Source organism: Talpa occidentalis, unplaced genomic scaffold (assembly GCF_014898055.3).
Source record: "Talpa occidentalis isolate TD23 unplaced genomic scaffold, MPIMG_talOcc4v2.1 talOcc4.8, whole genome shotgun sequence".
Taxonomy (NCBI): domain Eukaryota; kingdom Metazoa; phylum Chordata; class Mammalia; order Eulipotyphla; family Talpidae; genus Talpa; species Talpa occidentalis.
This window is the reverse complement of record NW_023605194.1, coordinates 47,317,737-47,337,452: the sequence shown is the minus strand read 5'-3', so window position 1 is coordinate 47,337,452 and position 19,716 is coordinate 47,317,737. Positions and strand designations below refer to the sequence as shown.

Here is a 19,716-nt window from a genome sequence, read left to right as displayed (position 1 = left end):
AAATACAAGGTAATTACATTCTTTTTCCTGTTCTTGATTTTCTACTATAATTTCATGGGCACCGCTTGCATGCCAGTAGTTGATTTGATTCAAGTGTTAGTGACACTCAAGTTCCTTTATTCATTCTGCCTTTTTAAAACATACACTCTTTTCTAGTGAAATGGGTGTTTTTCTAAATCATTACCCTTTTGTCCATTACATAAGGCCAATGTTACAAATATTGCATAACACGAAAGGACTATTAGATAGAGCCTGGGATACTTTTCCTTCTTTGAACCTCACTCTCATTCACCATTTCTCTTGCCAGCAGTGAGTGAGTATGTACACAGGCAAAATTTTCTCATCTACAAAATAGGTGTTTATATCCATCATTGCAAAGAGATAATTTTTATAGCAATCATTTTTCTAACTTTCTTAATGTCTGTTATCATGTACTTTTTAACACATCCTAGTTTTTAGTGCTCACACTCAAAATGTATTCAGATTTGGATAAACCATGTTTAGATGCATTCAGTGGAAGCCAACAACAAGCATATTTTTAGATCACTATTTGAGGAGTACCATAAAATGTTACTTAAGTGGATTTATAGTCTTTGTTTTTTCTCTGTCATTACTTTTAATATAGTAGACTGGACCCTTGGTTTATATTTACATATAATGAAATAAAAGCCATATATTATTTAAGTGTGGAAGGGCATGGTTTATTTTATTAATGGACATGGAAATGGCTTACGTGAAAAGGTCTTTTTTGGCTTGAAGGTCACAATGCCACAACTTTCACGTCTGACATACAATTAGCACAATTGTGAATTATCTGAAAAGGGCAATGAATTTCTCACTCACCCCAAGTCTAACTCACAGAAAGTGAAATTCAGCAGTCAAATTGTCTTAATGTCTTATAATAACTTGTACTGCATTTGCAGAAAATATCTATATGTAAATTTGAGTATCATTTATTTTAGGTAAAACAAAAAATACTGGCTTAATCTTTCTGTTACATCAGAAGAATCCTGATAAAACCAAAGTTTACGAATTATAGAATGAGGCCCCAGGAAGACATAATTTTACATTATTTTTTAATTTGTGAATTTCTTTTTTTTTGTCCTTTTCAAAAATAAACATTTTTGTAGAATGGGTATGCTGGGTTTATCCTAAGTGAAATAAACCAGATACCAGATGGTATCACTTACATGAGGAATATAGAAAACTAAAGGGTCAAAGATAAACTTTAAAACCAATCCTTGAAAACTGACCATAGATATTTGGCTTTCAGAGAGAGAATGAGAGGGGTGAAAATAAAGGATTGGAGGGGAAAACACAATAGATTATGGGGAAAACTGTGGGTACTTAGGCAGTGGGAGGATGAATGTCAGTACACCTAATGGAGTAGAATCCTCTGCTATCAAAACACTAGCAAAGCTATAAAATAATGGTACTTCAATAAAAATAAATAAATAATTGTCTGGGACCAATGTGGACAAATTTTCCTGAATTGCATTTCAGGAAGGTAGAGCAAGCAAAATATAGATATAGATATAGATATAGATATATAGATATAAACCTTCATTTTCAACATTTGTTTGCCACTATGTTTAAGTTAACCCAGTGATTAACATAAGATAGCAATCATCCTAAACACAAATTTCTATTACATATTAGCAAACTTGTTTTACAAAAGTGCCAATTGAAAATACAACACAACTTTTTAATTAGTGAGAGTACTGATAGTAACTTTCTTTCAATCTTCCATTCCTGAACTTCTTACCAGAGCTTTTCTATGTCAGACAAACCTTGTAGGTAATCAAGCACTCTTCCATACTATGGCATGCAAATTTTCAGTGATATTTTCTAGAAATAAATTTGAACATATAAGATACTAGTATTCTGCAAAAAACAGAAAAAAATGGATGCTAGAAATCAAATTTCTTAAATGTCTATTTTGAGTGATTTGTGATATATTTTCCAAAGTCACATCAATATGTAAATGAAAGTCAAATTGCTTCTAACACAAATTGTTCCTAAATTCTGTGTGGTTCTTTTGACAGTCAAGTATGTACCTGAGCACAGCTTGAAGGCAACTTTCTACTGGTCATAAAGACCAGCATGCAAATAAGATATTTTGCAGTATTTCAAAAATTGTGTAATGCTTCTTTGTTCAGGAGAGCCTTGCAATTTTTTTTTTTTTCCACTAAGGGAAATGGGTATAGGAGGTTTTAGAGGTAAACCGTTAAGGGTTCGATCCTGACTTCATCAATTAATTAAGTTTCTGACCATGGGCAACATAATAACATCTTTGAACCTATTTTGTCATCTGTAAAATAGGTCTGATATTATGTAATTTACTGGGGCATTTTGGAAGATTGTGTGTGAAGATGATCTGATATCAGGTAGCCTGAATATATGAATTTCCTTCTAGCTCGTTTTATCCTTTTAGTGATGGGGGAATGGAAAAGAACTTTTACCCTCTCAAGTGGTATTATAGAATTTTTCTCATCAGGAAAATTTAACAAAATGTTTACTATAAGAGCACTTAACTCAAACATTTTCAGTAATTAAAACATAGAGACTATATTAATTCAGAGACTGGAGTAGGGATTGAATCCCCAGGAAAACATGAGGGAATATGTCTACTTAAAGGTATTAGAACTCATTAAAGCAAGATAAAATGAATGAAAAATTCACTGCCTTGAGATCAATCTAATAATCTTGATTTATTTTTTAGTTCACAGGACATCAGAGTTTGTGAACTCTGACCCCAATTCTCTAATCCTCTACTGCTTATATAGGAAAACAAAATCAAAGAGGGAGAAGAAACATATTTAAAGCAACCACTGACAGAGAGGTCATCAATCAGGGTTATGTGTGTGCTTTATTTTAAATTAAATAATACTAATTTCATTTAATTTTACTTTGTTTTAATTAAGATTTTAATATTTTTTCCACACTGAATTAGTGTTGACAAAGTTTCCCACATTGAAATGAATGAGCAGACATTTTTGTGACATTGTAATATATATTTAGCTAGGTCCAAGTCTCAGTTAGCCTAAATAAATAGAACTAATGATATTAAGGTAGATTCACACTTTTTTTTTTAAAGAAGTCTGTGACACAATGTTCTTTCATTTTACAGAAGCTTAAATAATTAAAGTCATTATTAATAATATATTCAATAATTATAAAAATCAAATAAAAAACTTCAAATAGGGACAATTTTGTTACTGAAAGCTGAGTGATTTTTTTCATCAGCACTCCTCCTGTGAGTCTCTCCCCTTATCACCAGTTCTTCTGTCCTCTAAGATGTATGATTAATTTTTGATTCTTTAAACGTGCAATCTTTCAGGTTTTTTTCATTATTATTATATCTGTGATGGTCATCTTGTTACATATGAAAATGATCTTGATGTTACTATTGTAATTGTTTTTGGGTCATCTACTGTTTTAGGCCATAATCACACTTAATCTATAAATCTGATGTGTTCAGACTGGCTATGAACTGGCTGCCCACCTATTGCTGTCCTCCTTGGCCCTATTTCCTGAAACACAACAATATTGTGTATCAGGCTAATTAGCAGTCATACATTGACTTCTAGCTGTTGGAATGAAAGGAAATGTTGCTCATCTCTCATTTCAAATCATAAGTTAGAAGTGATTAAAGTCCATGAGGAGAGTGTCTGAGGAGTTAAGATAGGCCGAAAGCTAGGTCTCTTGCATGAAATAGTTAGCCAAGGTGTGAATGCAAAAGAAAATTCTTGAAGGAAATTAAAAGTGCTACTCCAGTGAACACACAAACAATAACAAAGCAAAGCAGTCATATTGCTAACATGAAGAAGTTTTGGTGGTCTGGATAGAAAATTATAACAGCCATAATATTTCCTTACGCTGAAACTTAATTCTGAGCAAGGTTCTAGCTCTCTTCAAAGCTGTGAAGCCAGAAAGGTAAGAAAACTGTAGTTTCAAAAGCTTGAAACTAACAGAGGATGGTGAAATTTAAGGTAAGAAACTGTCTCTATAACATAAAAGTCAAGATAAGCAGCAAGTACTGATGTAGAAGCTGCAGGCTTAAAAGCTTCAAAGGGCAGGCTGACTCTTGCTAGGAGCAAATGCAGCTGGTGAATTTAAGTTGAAAGCAATACTCATTTAGCATTCTTAAAATCGTAGATCCCGTAAGAACATAGCCAAATCTACTCTGACTGTGTTCTATAAATAGAACAACAAAGCCTGGATGACAATACATCTGTTTACAAGATTATTGACTGAATATTTTAAATCCACTGTTGAGATCTACTGCTCAGAACAAAAGATTCCTTTTCAAACTATTACTTCTTACTGACAGTGAACCTGTTTACCCAAGAGCTCTGATGGAGATGTACAAGTAGATTAATGTTGTTTGCAAACCTGCTAAACAACATCCAATCTGAAGAATGTGGATTAATGTGTAATGTTGCCATTCAAGTCTTATTAAGAAACACATTTCATAATGCTACAGCTACCATAGATAGTGATTCCTCTGATGGATCTGGGCAAAATCAGTTGAAAACTTTCTGGAAGGGATTCATCATTCTAGATGCCATTAAGACTATTCATAATTCAAGACAGAACATCAAAACATCAACATAAATTGGAGTTTGAAAGAAGTTGATTTCAACCCTCATGGATTACTTTGAGAGATTCAACACTTCTATGGTAGATGTGGTAGAAATAGCAAGAAAACCAGAATTAGAAGTGGAGTCCAAAGATCGGACTGAATTGCTACAATCTCATGATAAAACTTTGGAGGATGAGGAACTGCTCTTCGTTGATATGTAAGCCATTCCTGGTAAATATGCAGCGAACATTGTTGCAATGAAAACAGAGGATTTAGAAAGTTACATAAATTTAGTTGATAAAGTAATGGAATGATATGAGAGGAATGACTTCACTTCTGAAAATTTTATTGTGGGTATAATGGTATACAAATAGAGTTACATGTTACAGAGAAATATTTTTTTTTAAGATTTTATTTACTTCTGTGTAGAACGGGGATGTAGGCCAGAGGGGCAGGGCAGGGGGGTGAGAGGATTCACCAGAGATCCACCAAAGTGGGGAGCAGAAAAGGTGGCTCTACTGAAATACATTGCTGAGGGGAGCAGCGGGTGAGATAGAAGAGGTCTGCTGCATCAAATGTGGGTTAGCTTCCTGGCTGGGAATTTAAGTCAGGCCATCACATTGATAGTGCTGAAATTAATCCCTAGGCTACCAGAGAGACCCCAGAGAAATCTTTTAAGTAACAAACAGTCAATTGATGCACCAAACTTCATTGTCTTATTTTAAGGAATTGCAATAGACACCCACTACCATCCTCCTTGTTCATCAGCTATCAACACAGAGGCAAGTTCCTCCACCAACAAAAAAGAATATGGTTTGCTTAATGCTTAGATAATAGTTATCAGTTTTAACAATAACATATTTTTAATTAAGGTTTGTACATGAGCTTTTAGATATAATAGCATTAGTATTAACATCATTTTTATATGCACTGGTAAAAAAAAAATATATATTTGCTTTATTGCAACATTCAATTCATTGTGGTGGTCTGGAACCAAATTCACGATATCCTTAAGTTGTATCTGTATTATGCTATGGTGTTAACTCTGCTTTTCACCATTACTTTGTTTTGATTTGCTAAAGATTTGTATTTTAAGGTTACAGGATACCAGGACACACCATATTTTAACATTCTAATATTAAGTTTTATGTGAAATCACAGGAGCACTAGTTGTCCTCTCAGTCATCTTAGAAAAATGAAATGGCATCATTTGCTAGGAAAATGTTCACTATTTAGACAGCAGCTCATTATATATCATTTAGTCTGTCACTTACAGAGTTATCACAAAGATATTTAACACTCAAGAACATGAAGCAAACTGTGGTGAGATTTCCATTGTCACACACTCATTCTTTATATAGTCCATGTAGTTAATGGTATTATCACATCACCATGTATATCAGCACTCTATAGGGGAGAACGGTCACTGTCTCATTTCCATTTATTTTTCTGTCAGGCAATGGTCATGCAACTCCTGTGTAAATACTTGAGAGACAGTGAATTCACCATTTTCAAGGCAGCCAATTCTCATTGCTGGATAGTTCAGCATTATACAAATTACTTTTAATAAGGTGAAATATCCCTCTCTCGACAACTTTCTTATATGTAGTCATAGATCCAGAAGGTCAAATAGCTTCAATAATAGGAACTAGATTGTGTCCATAGCAAGTCTGTAACAATAGACCTTAACTTTTTGGATAAATTAGATGATGAGAATAATAAAATCCCAGTAAATAGCTATTTAAAAGAAAAGTCCAGTTTCCTTCTGTCAAGATATTTTGATGGGTATAAGAGGGGTGTAAGGTATGTTTAAATAGTTTTAAAGAGTTGTTCAGGTGATTCTGATACCCTCCACCACCACCACAACCACAACCCCCCCCACACACATGCACACATACAGAAACATATATAACACACAGATATATTTTCAGACTGTGGGTTGATTTTCATTTATTTGTCTAGACACTCCTGATTGAAGATTAATGTAAAGAAACTGTGTGAGTTTCTACTTAGAAGAAACAAGAAATAATAACTTATACTACTACCTGAAAAATAGTGTTTAGTCCATTCAGGTTATTATAACAAAAATATCACACTCCTGGTTACTTGTAAAGAGCAGGAGTTTGTTTTGTTTTTTGTTTTTTTTTTTTTTTCATGTTCTAGGGACTGGAATGTCCAAGATCGGAGACTGGCAGTGTGTGGGTGGTACCTGCATCCTGGGTTATAGAGGACATCTGCTAGCTGTTACTCTTCATGTCAGAAGAGGTAAATGATCTCTTTAGGACCTTTTTATACAGGGGCACAAACTGTGTTTATGAGTGTTATGATCTCATGACCCATCCACCTCCTAAACACCCCTCCTAATACCATCACCTTGAAGTTAGGATTTTAGCATGAATTGGGGGGACACAAACATTTAAACTATAGCAAATAAAGAGATGTTTAAAAATCAAAATGCCTGGGAAACAACAACAAAAAAAAAAAACAGAATATAGAAGAAATTTGACATTCTACTTAGAATCCATTCCCCCCTCTGTTAATAACATTCAGATACCTTTTGGAGAGCTGTTCTTGCCTCCTCGAACCCAATGGTGTTAAGTCTCACTGTGATAGTTAATTTAGTCCTGTGACTCTAGCCTAGCATATGCATCACATTTTATTTCCTACAGTCCTGGAACAGATCTAGTTCCTGCCCACTTAGCATAAATGCACTTTGCATTTATTTGCCTTTACTTAGGTATAGTACCTGTGTCTACCAATGAAGTCTCTTTTGTTTTCTACTTAAGTTAGATTTATTTTATCATGCATGCAACCATAACTGATTATATTATAGAACCAGACATTTACACACCAATTATGTCCTATTTTCAGATGGTTACTTTTAGCAAAGTTAAATGCTGGCAACGCAGACCATAATTATTTCCGTGGAAGGCATCTTCTAATCAAATGTCTGTTTCTGGATTTTGGCAATGTGATTGACCTAAATTAGTTTCAGGGAAAAATGCAGGGAGGAGGTGTTCAGTTCACTCGCTGTACGTATGTATTAATGTGTTTATAATTGCCATCCTTTAAATAGCTAGTCCTTCAATGTCCATTAGAACACCTTATTTATAAGGCAGTACAGAATACATAATTCTTGAATAAAATAGTTGATCATTTTGGGGTTAAACATTTTGCAAGCTATTTAATCTTTCAAAAGCATATTTTCGTATGTCTTAGAAATACATACTTATATATCAAGGCCTGGATCAATGATCATCTCCTTCACAAACTTTTCTCAGATGTCCAGAATAAGAATTTATACCACTGCCTTTCGTACTCCCACAATTATTTCATCCTTCCTTCACTAATATATGTATATTTCAGATGGTGAGCTGCTAGAGTATAAAGACAATAATAATCTTTTTAAATTATTTTTTATCAAGCGAAGAATCCAAAAATGTTGTTTCGTTCAAAATATAATTTATCTTTGTCCATCTAGAAACTGAACTATCAAGAATACCAATGATTTTCTATTGCTTCTTAAACTAATATGTTCAATGTATTGTACTTTTACAGGTCTTAGAGCAACTTAATTTATTCATTGGAAGCTGTGTTCTTCCTCTGTGCCTTCCTTGTCAAAAAAAAAAAAAAAAGAGAAGCTCCTAATTAGGTATAATATGAGCATAAAGGTAAGTATCATTACTTTAATTTATGGAGGAAGAATACTTGAGAAAAGAAAGCCCATGGGCCATTAAACTTAATTGCCCTGAGTTGATTTCAGTCTGACTGTGTATGTTTATTAGGAACATCAAAATATGACAAAACTGTGGCAAAGATACAAATGAACACAGGAAAACTTTGAGTAAATTTGAGTAAGTAAGCACTAAAACAATATAGCTGAAATGAATTCTTTATTTTTAACTTGGTATTTGCAAAGGAGATTTGGATTTCTTTCTGAATTTATAAAAGAATGAAGGTTCACAAAAACTTGTGAAGAGGCATGATTTAGAAAAAGAAAACCCCATGCCCTTTGGACTCATGAGTAAAAAGGAAGTAGAGAAGGAACACAAGAAGTTCTTCAACCATACTTGATTACTTGAGTTTGAGTTGCAAATGAGATATATAAGTAGACACACTCAATAGGTAGTTAGGTAAATAGTTAGGAGGAGTCTCTAATGGATACTAAATTAGGAAGTCAATACCTTATCAATGGTAATTGGATGTGATTGTTTAGGGAGCAAATATTCTTAGAAAAATATCTAAGACACCACTCTCATATAGGCAGATAGAAAAGGATATTCATACAAGTCATAAAAACATGGCCAGAGATAGAGAGGTTTAGCTACAGGAATACTCTGATGTCACAGAGGTTGGGGCACAGAAAGTTTAAAGAAGATGATTTCAAATATCAGAGATGTCAAGTAAGTAATCCTTGTAATTGTCTATTGATTCAATAACACAAAGGACATTCTAGAGTATTTGGGTGGAAGATGCTGGTTCACCAGAGCTAAAGTGAACAGAGGACAGAGGATGTGGTAAGGTAGCTCCCCCCATGTCCTGTGATGCAAAGCAGGGACCTAGAGCATGCCCGGACAATACTGACTCTCCTATTTCCACATCTATTCATTTCTTTTGAGATCATTTCTCAAACTTCTCCTGTCATCTATTTTTCTTTGCTAACCAATGTAGTCAAGCTTACTGTTTTATCTAATTTTTTTAAAATTCTTGTGTCAAGTTTAAGTTTTTATTCTTAGTCACTGCACCTTCTATACAATATGTTCACCACAGTACAGCTCAAAATGTTTTTCAAATACAAATTAGATTCCCCCATCATCATCTCTCCAGACACACATCATATTCCCTTCTCTATAAGGTCCTGTATAGTCTGCTCCAAGACTCATCATGCATATATTTCCTCCCTCTCTTTGTTTCAGCTATCTCAATGTATTTCCAGATATTCAATGTTTTCTTCTGCCAGAGGACAATGAACAGGTTGTTTTCTTTAGTGTGGAAAGTGTTCCTCCTCCTCTTTCACAGCCACCATTGTATAACTTAGACCTGCTAAACTGCTACTCATCAGCTTTCTGCTCAAAAGTAATTCATCGGAAAAATTTTCAGCAACATCACATCCTTCACCCATCCTTGAGATTTCTCCCTACCAAAGTCAGGTTGTTCTTTAAGAGGATGATCCTCAGATTGCAAATACGTTAGCTAAGGAGATTATTTGAATAGCGGCCATTGCCTTTGTTTTATAACAGCTAGGGTCTCCCCTGTGTTTGCTTATTACTGGATCCTCACTTCCCCAGTACCTCATATGTGGTAGCCAAACAACAGTTTTTCAGTGACTGAATAAATGGAATCATAAATTCTTGAGTTAGTATGCTTAAGAATGTATCATCCACACAAATGGAGAGAGAAAAATGGAGTTTAAAGGGAGGAGACAGAAAAAGCAGGACAAATAAGGAAAGTAAATGAAATTTCCCTTTGAAATTCATTTGCAGTACTCCACAAAGACTTAGACAGCTGGCCTTAAAAGAAAAGTAATATACTTTTCTTTTAGTCTGGGCATTATATTTAACAAAGCTTGGGGAATGTCTTCTATCAAGTTTTATTTTCACTTAAGATGTCAAATTTGGGAGCAACTGAATAGCTCCCGATTTAACTTTTAATTGATTTTATTTTTCATAAAGTAAAATAATTCCTCAGAGGGCCCCAAGCTGGCTGCCAGCTACTGGTGAGTACGGCAGATGGAAAGAGGCATGGTAATGCCTGTCAAAAAACCCAGGAGGTCAGTGTCTCCAGCAGAATGTAATGTAACGCCTGCTGTGCTTCCAGGCAAGCTTAATGCAGGGGTCTGGGAATGAGTCTGAGAAGAAAATGGCTGTGATCTCCCAATATTGGCATCCAAGTGACCTCTGGTTAATAAAGCCAGCCCTTCTATTTCTATTTCTACTGGTTAAAAAATGCTGTTCTGCAGTTCCTTATAGAATGCTGGCCATGAATTATTAGTTTTGTAAAGTACCTAATAGAACTGTGTTACAAACATGCATAGGAATGTGCAAGAAAATAATTTTATCATGTAATAAATAATAAGCACCAATTATGTGGGGTTGGAACTTTCAGAGAAATCAAAGACAGTGAAAGCAACATTCAAGAAACACAAACTATTTAAGAGGACTTAGGAAAGAATGAGAAAATAAAAGTATGGATTTTTAGCACAGTAGAAAGTTAGAGATAGGTGAAGCTCAGAAGCATCTATTGTCAGGGTGTTTCATGGAAACAAATTATTACCAAGGTATTTCACATTTTCTTTGATTTTATATCCAAAATCATCTCCTAAACTACATGAGTCTTAAATCATACAATCCTTTCTCTGATGTTGGTTTTGCTAATGTAAACATTTACCTCTCTTCTTGGTTATTCATCTATAAGACAAGCAGATTAATTATTTGATTTCTAGGCCCTGTACCATTCCAATAATTACAAACCTGATAACACAATTAGACAAGGAGCAAAAGCTACCAATTTCATTGTTAATTTAAACATAAAATTTCTAAATAAAATATTGGCAAATTAAATCCAACAAATTAATAAAAGAGTGATAATACAGCAAGACAAGGTAGTTTTTCCTAGAAATAAACCAGTGGCTCATGCCCAGGATATCAAAAAGTGAAATCCCTTTTTTTGTTCTATTGCAACAGATTTTAGAAGATCATTTGGCAGTAATTTCATGCCGATTCTTATTAAAATAAAATAAAGCTAAACTAAAACAAACAAAAAAATCCAAACATTAATGAGCTATAAATGCAAAGAATTGTTTTTAACCTAAAACAGGTCAAATTCTAGAAGTTTACATCAAATAACCTAAAAAGCCAAGATTAAAATAAGCAAATCCACTATCACTGAGGTTAATTAATATTTTACTCAAGATTCTAGTCAATGCAAATGAACCTAAAAATAATTCATAGTAAATAGAGGAAATATTTGTACTCTTGTACAAAATTGTATACCTAGAGAATGACAAAATTGTATACCTAGTGACAAAATTGTATACCTAGAGAATGCAAGATAACTATCTGAAAAGCTGTAATTACTACTGCGTAATCAATTTCATGGCTTAAAACAGAATGAATAATGTTTAACTTTTGTATATATCAGTTACCATCAAAATGAGTTTTAATAATAAACTCACTCTATCATAATAGCACTTAAAGTTATAAGCTTCATAGTATATATGCATTTAATGGCATAAGTTAAATAATCTGACTAATTTACATAATTTTTTAAAATTATAATACAAAACTAAATGAATGGGGAGGAATATCATATTCCCAGATGGCCATATTGAACACCATAAAATAACATGTCAACCCTCACTAAATTTTTCTATTAGTAGATCTCAATTGAACTAAGTTTCATTTTAATGTACATCTAGAAGAACATATGAATGCTAGCAAATATGATTTCAAAAGAGAAGAAAGAAGGGAAATACAATGAGTATTCAAAACAAACAGAAATTCATTGTTTTTTTAGGATGGAAAAAGTAATGGTGATGGGGGCCTCCCTGATGGCGCAAGGGGTTAAGCATCGCACTATGAAGCAATCCACAACCTCTGCATTACGAGTTCGATCCCCGGCCAGCCAGGGAGAAACCCACACTGCTGAGGGGAGCAGCTGGCGAGACAGGAGAGATCTGCTCCCCTCAGCAGTGTATTTCAGTCAATCTGCCTGTTCTGTGCCCCACACTTTCTCTGGTGAATCCTCTCACCCCCTGCATCTCTGGCCTGTACCCCGGTTCTTGTATGCATAAATAAATAAATCTTTAAAAAAAAAAAAGTAATGGTGATGGCCCATTTGACTCTACTAGGCTGGGCTGTGTGTGGGCAAGAGCTCAATGTACATAGCAAGACCAGTATACAGGACTATAGAAAATTTTAAATTTCAAAATAATGAAAATTTATACTGCAAAATGCAAAAGTATTATTAAATATAACTCAAAAGGGTTATTATCTACAAGGCACAAATAACTATCAACATCAGTATGGAAAAGAGACAATTAGAAGTGCACAAACTATTTACATATATAGATCACATTTGAAATACAGTTAGAAAATTCATGTAAAGATGCACCATTTAACTCTTGAAATATTACATGGTAAATACAATTAAAATAAGAAAATGACATCTTTTGCTTGTCATACGAGCAACGATTAAGAAGTTTGATGTTATCCAAGGGTATTAGGAAGCAAAGGGAAGTTAAACTGGAACTTTTCAGAGGGAAACTTAGCTTCATCTATGAAAATTTAAAATTTGCAAAACTGTAGCAATTCAACTGAATGTAATCTGTCATTCGAAGTACTTGCATATGGGGACAAACATACAGCCACAAGGAAGTTCTCTGCAACTTTATTTGTAAGAATGAAAATTAATATCATATAAATATTTATCAGTGGAGAATAAATTGTATAATATGATTCAGTATAAAAGGCAAAATACTTTCCACTGACCTAAAATATTGCTAATGTAATTTTAAATGAAAATATTGCAGAGTATATGTAAGTCTGTTCTATTTAATAAACTGTATATGTGCAGTTATGAATAAATTCAAAATACAAAGTTTTCAGTGATAAAGCTTGTTAATGTGAATTGCATATGGGAAAGGATTTGGAATTACTTTTGCCAGGAAGAGAATTATCCTATTTTAACTATGTTCTATATTGAGTGAGTTTTCCAACTTTGTTCTCACTATAAAGTGAACCAATTATTTAAAAAAAAAAGGTGATTGATGAAATTCCTATTTAATGCATTGTTATGGGGAAAATGTTAATGAATAGTATAAGTGAATGGATTGCATGACATAAGTTATTAAAGTTGTTGAGTGGGTGTGTTTGTGTGTATATAGGTGTATGAAAGTGTGATATCTGAAATGTTGCTCACCAAAATGATAATTGAAGGTATCTCTGAGGAATAAGATTCAAGGAAATTCCTACGTCTTTCACAAAATTAATATATATATATATATATATATATATACACTCTGGATTAGTATGAGACTGAATAATTTTTATAAGCAGAAAAAAAAATAAAGTAATTTCTATTTTGAAGAGAATAAAAAGTTTTCTCTATATTTGAAATTTTAATACAAATTATCAGGATCATATTAATTATGACACTGCCTAACCTAGGAATTCAAAACCCCTTAAAAACAGGTCTTCTATAAATACATATATATAATGATTAAGTACTGCTAGGTAATAGTCTTTATTATCTCATGTGCTGATATATTTAAAAAGATGATTAAAATAACTGCAATAGGGGCGTCCCTGCTGGTTCAGTGGTTGAGCACCACGCTGCGAAGCTGTCCGCAGCCTCTGAAGTGATGGTTCGATTCCCCACTGGCCAGGGAGAAGCCCACATGGCTTGGCAGCGCTCTCCTGCCTCACCCGCTGCTCCCCTCAGCAGTGTCTTCGGTCTGTCTGCCTGTTTTGCTCCCCGCTCTGGCTCTGGTGAATTCTCTCACCCTCTTGCGCTTCTGACCTGCGTCCCAGTTCTTGTGTAAAATAAATAAATAAATCTTTAAAAAAATAAAAAAGTAACTGCAATAAAAGAACTACGTTCTGGTTTTAACTTATGTTTAATATAATGGCAAATATCAAATTAATCAAATCCCACTACTAGTAACACAATCAGAACACACAAAGGTGACCTTCATAACAAACAACTATTTAATTGTTTGGAATGCTAAAAGTACTCCATGCATTGTAGGTACAGGTGTGTCTATAGTAGATACGAAGTGATGATTCTTATGGCTAAACAACTGTGACATGGCCCTATATTTCCTTCTTATTCTGATCTTACCCATGTCCTCCACTCTTAAAATTTGCATCTGAGTTTCTTATTTCTTTTCAATAACTCTTTAACGATGAAAATATTCTTTTAAGTGGACATGCAAGAATGTTGTCCTAAAAATTAGGCATTATATGCTGTGCTAGAATGGATCATCACAAAAGAAACAAATGAGGTGAAAGTAAACATGTATACACACACACATACAAAAATACACAAACACACTCACGTCCCTAAGCAGGTTTAGGTATTAAGACTTTACGTTCTAATAAATTACCTGAAGTACATGTTTCATAGCTCAAACTGAGATCTAGAAAACAGACAGATCTAAGAATCCCATTTTACCAAATTCTCTTCTCACCTTTTATTTTGGAACAATATATAATTACACATGAATACATGTGTGCCATATTGCTATGCAATGTAATTTATAATGGTTTCCTCAAGGCCCCTCTCTAAATAAAACTATTGTTTATCTCAGAATTACCATTCAACGGAGAAAATTATGATCACCTGACAAGTCAAAGTAATTTATTTAATAGCAATAAATAAAAAATGAATTTAACTGTCAAAAAGACAAACCAAATCTAAACTAGAAATTATAAGAAAAAATCATGTACTGTCTTATAAACTAGTGATATATTCTGTTATATCCTGAGAGTCAAGCAGAAATATGAAGCATGCAGACCAATAAGTCCTTAATATAGGATCAATGTGTAAAGGGCAGAAAATACTATAATTGGACTTCATTAGCACTGAAATCAACATCAAATTTCAAAGCAAATTTATGGCCAGTGAACTGATCTCTTAGATGGATGAAAGAAAACTGATTTTCTTAAAGAGAGACAGAATGTGCTAGCACCAAATATAAAGCTTTCAGTTAGTTTAATTTTGAAGCAACAGTTTTTTGTACACGTCACTGTTTTCAAATGTCATCTTGGAAACAATTTGCCCTATACTGCAAAGTTAATTGAGTCTTAATGTACAAACTTTGTGGATGTGGATGAGACAGTCAAAACCATCTGATCCCCTAGCTAATCAAGACATCCACTTTGTGTCATCCAGATACATTTCACACCCTGATATAGTCCTTACTTTCATAAAAGAGGGGGTATATTAGTTGAGTAACATTTGGCAATCATTTGTCTGACAGCTTTTTTAAAAATAGAGTATAACAATAACCTGTGCAATTACTATTTTCCTTGCCGGCATCTACTATGATTAAATTCTGACTTTGAGGAAAATAGGCAAACAAGATTTAAAATTACTAGAACAGAGTCCTGGAGAAGGACTCTTGATGCTCAGTAAAAGTAGCCCATAGGGAGTAAGATGAATTGAAAGAACACCATGCATGTGTGTAAGAACGTATGTATGTGTCTGTGTGGAGAAGTGAGAATAGAATAGCATCTTTGTTTGTGTGTTTATAAAGGATCCAGCAAAATATGGAAATTAATATGATACTTTGGAACATACTAAACATATGTTTTTTAATATGATCCTCATTTTTGGATCTTGTGAGGGCTGCCTGGATGGGTCCTAACATAAATTACATGACCTATTTGGGTTTAATTAAAGGATGTGATATAGCATGAAAAGAAAATCAAAGACTTTGGCTTTTGTAAATTTGGCAAGTATCTGAGTCATTCTATGCTTAATGTTAACTATCTATAGTACCTCCATAGCACACTGGAACGTTGGGTCCATAATGGGAGTAGTGGCTGTTATTAGAGAACATGATAATGATAAGAGAAGTGACTTGCTACCTTGGCATACTTCTTGACATTACTAAATGGTTCCCAATGGCTTTGGAAGGCAAGAAGGAAAAGGAAGGAGAAACAAACCTTATTTTACCAACCTTCATTAATGAGAATAAACCAACACTTAATTCTGTCTGCATAAGGTTAAATAGTGGAAACCTGGAACAAATCATCGCACCCCTCTTTGTAATTCTAAGACTTGCAAGCAGTGATGCTTAAATCTTTGTCAAATTGAAAAAAAAAAATTAAGCCAGTATCACAAGTAAAATATTTATCATATTGTCTTCTCTACAAATGATTATGGTTAACTTATTTAGAAAGGCCTAAAGATGTCAACAAATTCTACCAATAGGCACCTTAAAGACATCTTTACAGACACATCACCCAAAGCAGTGATAGTGAAGGCAAAGATCAACAGTTGGGATTACATCAAATTAAAGAGCTTCTGCACAGCAAAAGAGACAATAACCAAAACAAAGAGAAACCCCACCGACTGGGAGAAAATAGAAAATTTTTGCACACAACACTAATGATAAAGGACTAATCACAAAAATCTACAAAGAGCTGATGAAACTCAACAAAAACAAAGAAAATAATCCAGTCAAAAAATGGGCAGAAGAGCTAAAAAGAAACTTCTCTGAAGAGGAAATGCAAATGGCCAACAGGCATATGAAAAAATGTTCAACATCACTTGTAATCAGGGAAATGCAAACCAAAACTACCATGAGATACCATCTTACACGAGTAAGAATGACACATATTAAAAAAACTAGCAACAACAAATGTTGGCGAGGTTGTGGAGAAAAAGGAACACTCCTGCACTGCTGGTGGGAGTACAAACTGGTCCAGCCAATGGAGAGCTATGTGGAGATTCCTCAACCTACTAAAGATAGAGCTTCCATATGATCCAGCAATTCTACTCCTAGGTATTTACCCAGAGGACATAGAATCATTAATTCAAAAGGGCACCTGCACCCCTATGTTTATAGCAGCACTATTTACAATAGCTAAGCTATAGAAACAACCCAAATGCCCAAAAATAGATGACTGGATCAAGAAGATGTGGTACATATACTCAGTGGAATATTACTCAGCAATCAAAAAAAGATAAACATGCAGTTTGCAGCAACATGGATGGATGGAGCTGGAAGGGATCATGCTCAGTCAAATAAGTCAGAAAGATAAAGAAAAATACCGGATGGTCTCACTCATAGCAGGAATTTAGAAAACCAAAATCAGGGACCAGGAAAAAGACTAATTAATACAAAGTAAAAATCAAATCAACAAGCAACTATTTATCATGTTTATTTTAGATACTCAAAGAACAGAAGGGAAAACCTTTCCAGAGATTCAAGAAATCAAAGATTTACAGACTTGATATTAAATGAGTAAAATACCTATTGTTAATATGATTAAGAGTAAGGAAACAATTTAAAGAAATGTAACCTTTAAAAAATATTAGCTGAGTTATTTTAAAGTATCTTAAAGTTTCTATATATCAAATGATTTTAACTATGCTTAGAATGATCTTGCTAAAAAATGAATGTTACTGGGAAACAAACATTTTAATAAATCCTAGTTTTAGAAATCTTCTGGATTAAGAAAAATCAGCAATAAAAATGAGATACAAATAGCTATTAGGTAAGAATAGTAAGTGGTCTAAATGAAAAGCAATGTTATTTCAAAAATTAAAGTTAAATTTTACGGTTTTCCATTTCTTTCTTTACAATACCTCCTGTGTGTTTAGATGCTTTCATTTCTTATCTCAAGCAATGTAACACTTGACTCAAATACAAGAAAGCCTGAATTGAAGGCAGCTCCACACACAGCAGCTACATGGCACCATGTGGCTGCAGGAGCCAGAACTGGATTCTAACCAGCGCTGCTTCAAGGTCTTGAATCAAAGCCGCAGGAGTTGGAGGGCATTTTACATCATCTAGTCCAGTTCTTGACCCTGCTTCAGGAAGCTGGCTTGCTTGTACTGCACCTGGAGTCTTTCAAAATGCTGTCAGGCGCAGCCTCTGAAGAAAGAAATCCCACAGTGTTCTGGCCTTGCTCAGTGTGTGCAATTTTGTTCCAGAAGTCAGAAGACAGGTTGCTTCCTTTCCTGGCTCTTGGGGGCAAAGGCTAGGCTTTCTCACCTATGAGATGGTAACCTTAATGAATGCCTCCCTCTTGGGACTGGAAGGAGAGTACAAAGTGCCCTGAATAAATATAGTACAGTATAGTTTTTGCTGCTACAGTCAGAGTCCGGTTCACCTTCAGCTGCTGACTACTCTGGGTTCCTCCTGCCTGGGGCTGTCAGGCTTTGGAAAGCACACCTACACCTTGTGTCTCTCTCTCCTGTTGGTTAATTAACACTAATGGGCAGCTGTCATCCCTGCAGAAAGCCACAGCCAGTGTTGGATTACTTGAGGGCTAATTATGTTGTTTGTCCAGGCCGTTTCTCTTCCTTCCAGCAGCCTAGCCTTTGGACCCTTATTGCTCAAGACCAGACTGTCAGCATCACCACTTACATTTCCAAAAAAGGCTTAAATCTAACTAATGTAGTTGTGGGCTTCCTCTGCAGGGGGTTTTCACTCAGCACTCCCCCATCCCATACTTTGTAATTATTGTTCATAATTCCTCCCTAAATGCTGAGTTATATTATTAAGAGCTAGAAATCTCTTCTGCAAATGACTCACTTTTAAATTTGCTTTGCAGACATTTCTAAGGCTCACTGGCAACTCAAGTGCAATTTTTTTATCTCCTCTCTCCCAGAACATCCTATTCACCCTATTCATTTCAATTGAATATATTTTTCCCTTCTTCCTTCAGGATTGGACTTCAAAATTTACTGTTGTTCCTTAGACTACTGTCAGTCCCCACCGTCTTCCTCCATTCATCTGCCACAACTCATCCTCCTTTTTCAATGCCCGCCCCATCCTCTTCCCTTTTCTTAAACCAAACTTCTCACTCTCCACGTAATCGATATACTGTCACAATCACAGCTGGTCCTTTCTGGAATCTCTTGGCACTTCAGTTGAGCTACCTTTATTGAATTCTGGACTCTGAGCAATCATTCTTTCTCCTTTCCTCCCTCCTTATTCTTGTCACAAAATTTCTTTCCCCTCTCACCAATTCATCTACCTTATAGATCCTAAGATCCATGCCCGCTTTCACTCTCATTCGAATTCCTCTTTTCATATCACTCTTTATGAAAGTGAAACATAACATAAAAAACAATATGGATTATTTTCCCTTTGTACTTGAGAGATGTTTTTATATTTATCTGCTTTCTCTCTTGGTGAATAATTCATTTCCTGCTGTTTTGTTAATAGAGTCTGTGAGCCAGGGGCCAGTTTTACATCTATGTTTAGTAAATTGAATAGTAGAATATTTTGACATAATGTGGCACGTGTACTGGAAATCACTCTTTTGGGAGCCAGGAAGTCCTAAGGGGCAAGTCTCAAATGCTGTGGTAGATTAGTTAAATCATAGAAAAAGTAATTAATTTTAATTGCTTATCCAGTTAAATACTGAATTACAGTGAGCATTTAAGCTAGT

General features: G+C 34.5%; 1 protein-coding gene across 2 annotated transcripts in view; it reads right to left on the bottom strand.

Moving 5' to 3' along the window:
• The window catches only part of CTNNA3 (catenin alpha 3), a 1,457,807-nt gene that overhangs the window by 552,517 nt on the left and 885,574 nt on the right, over window positions 1-19,716 (bottom strand). The window lies entirely within an intron of this gene.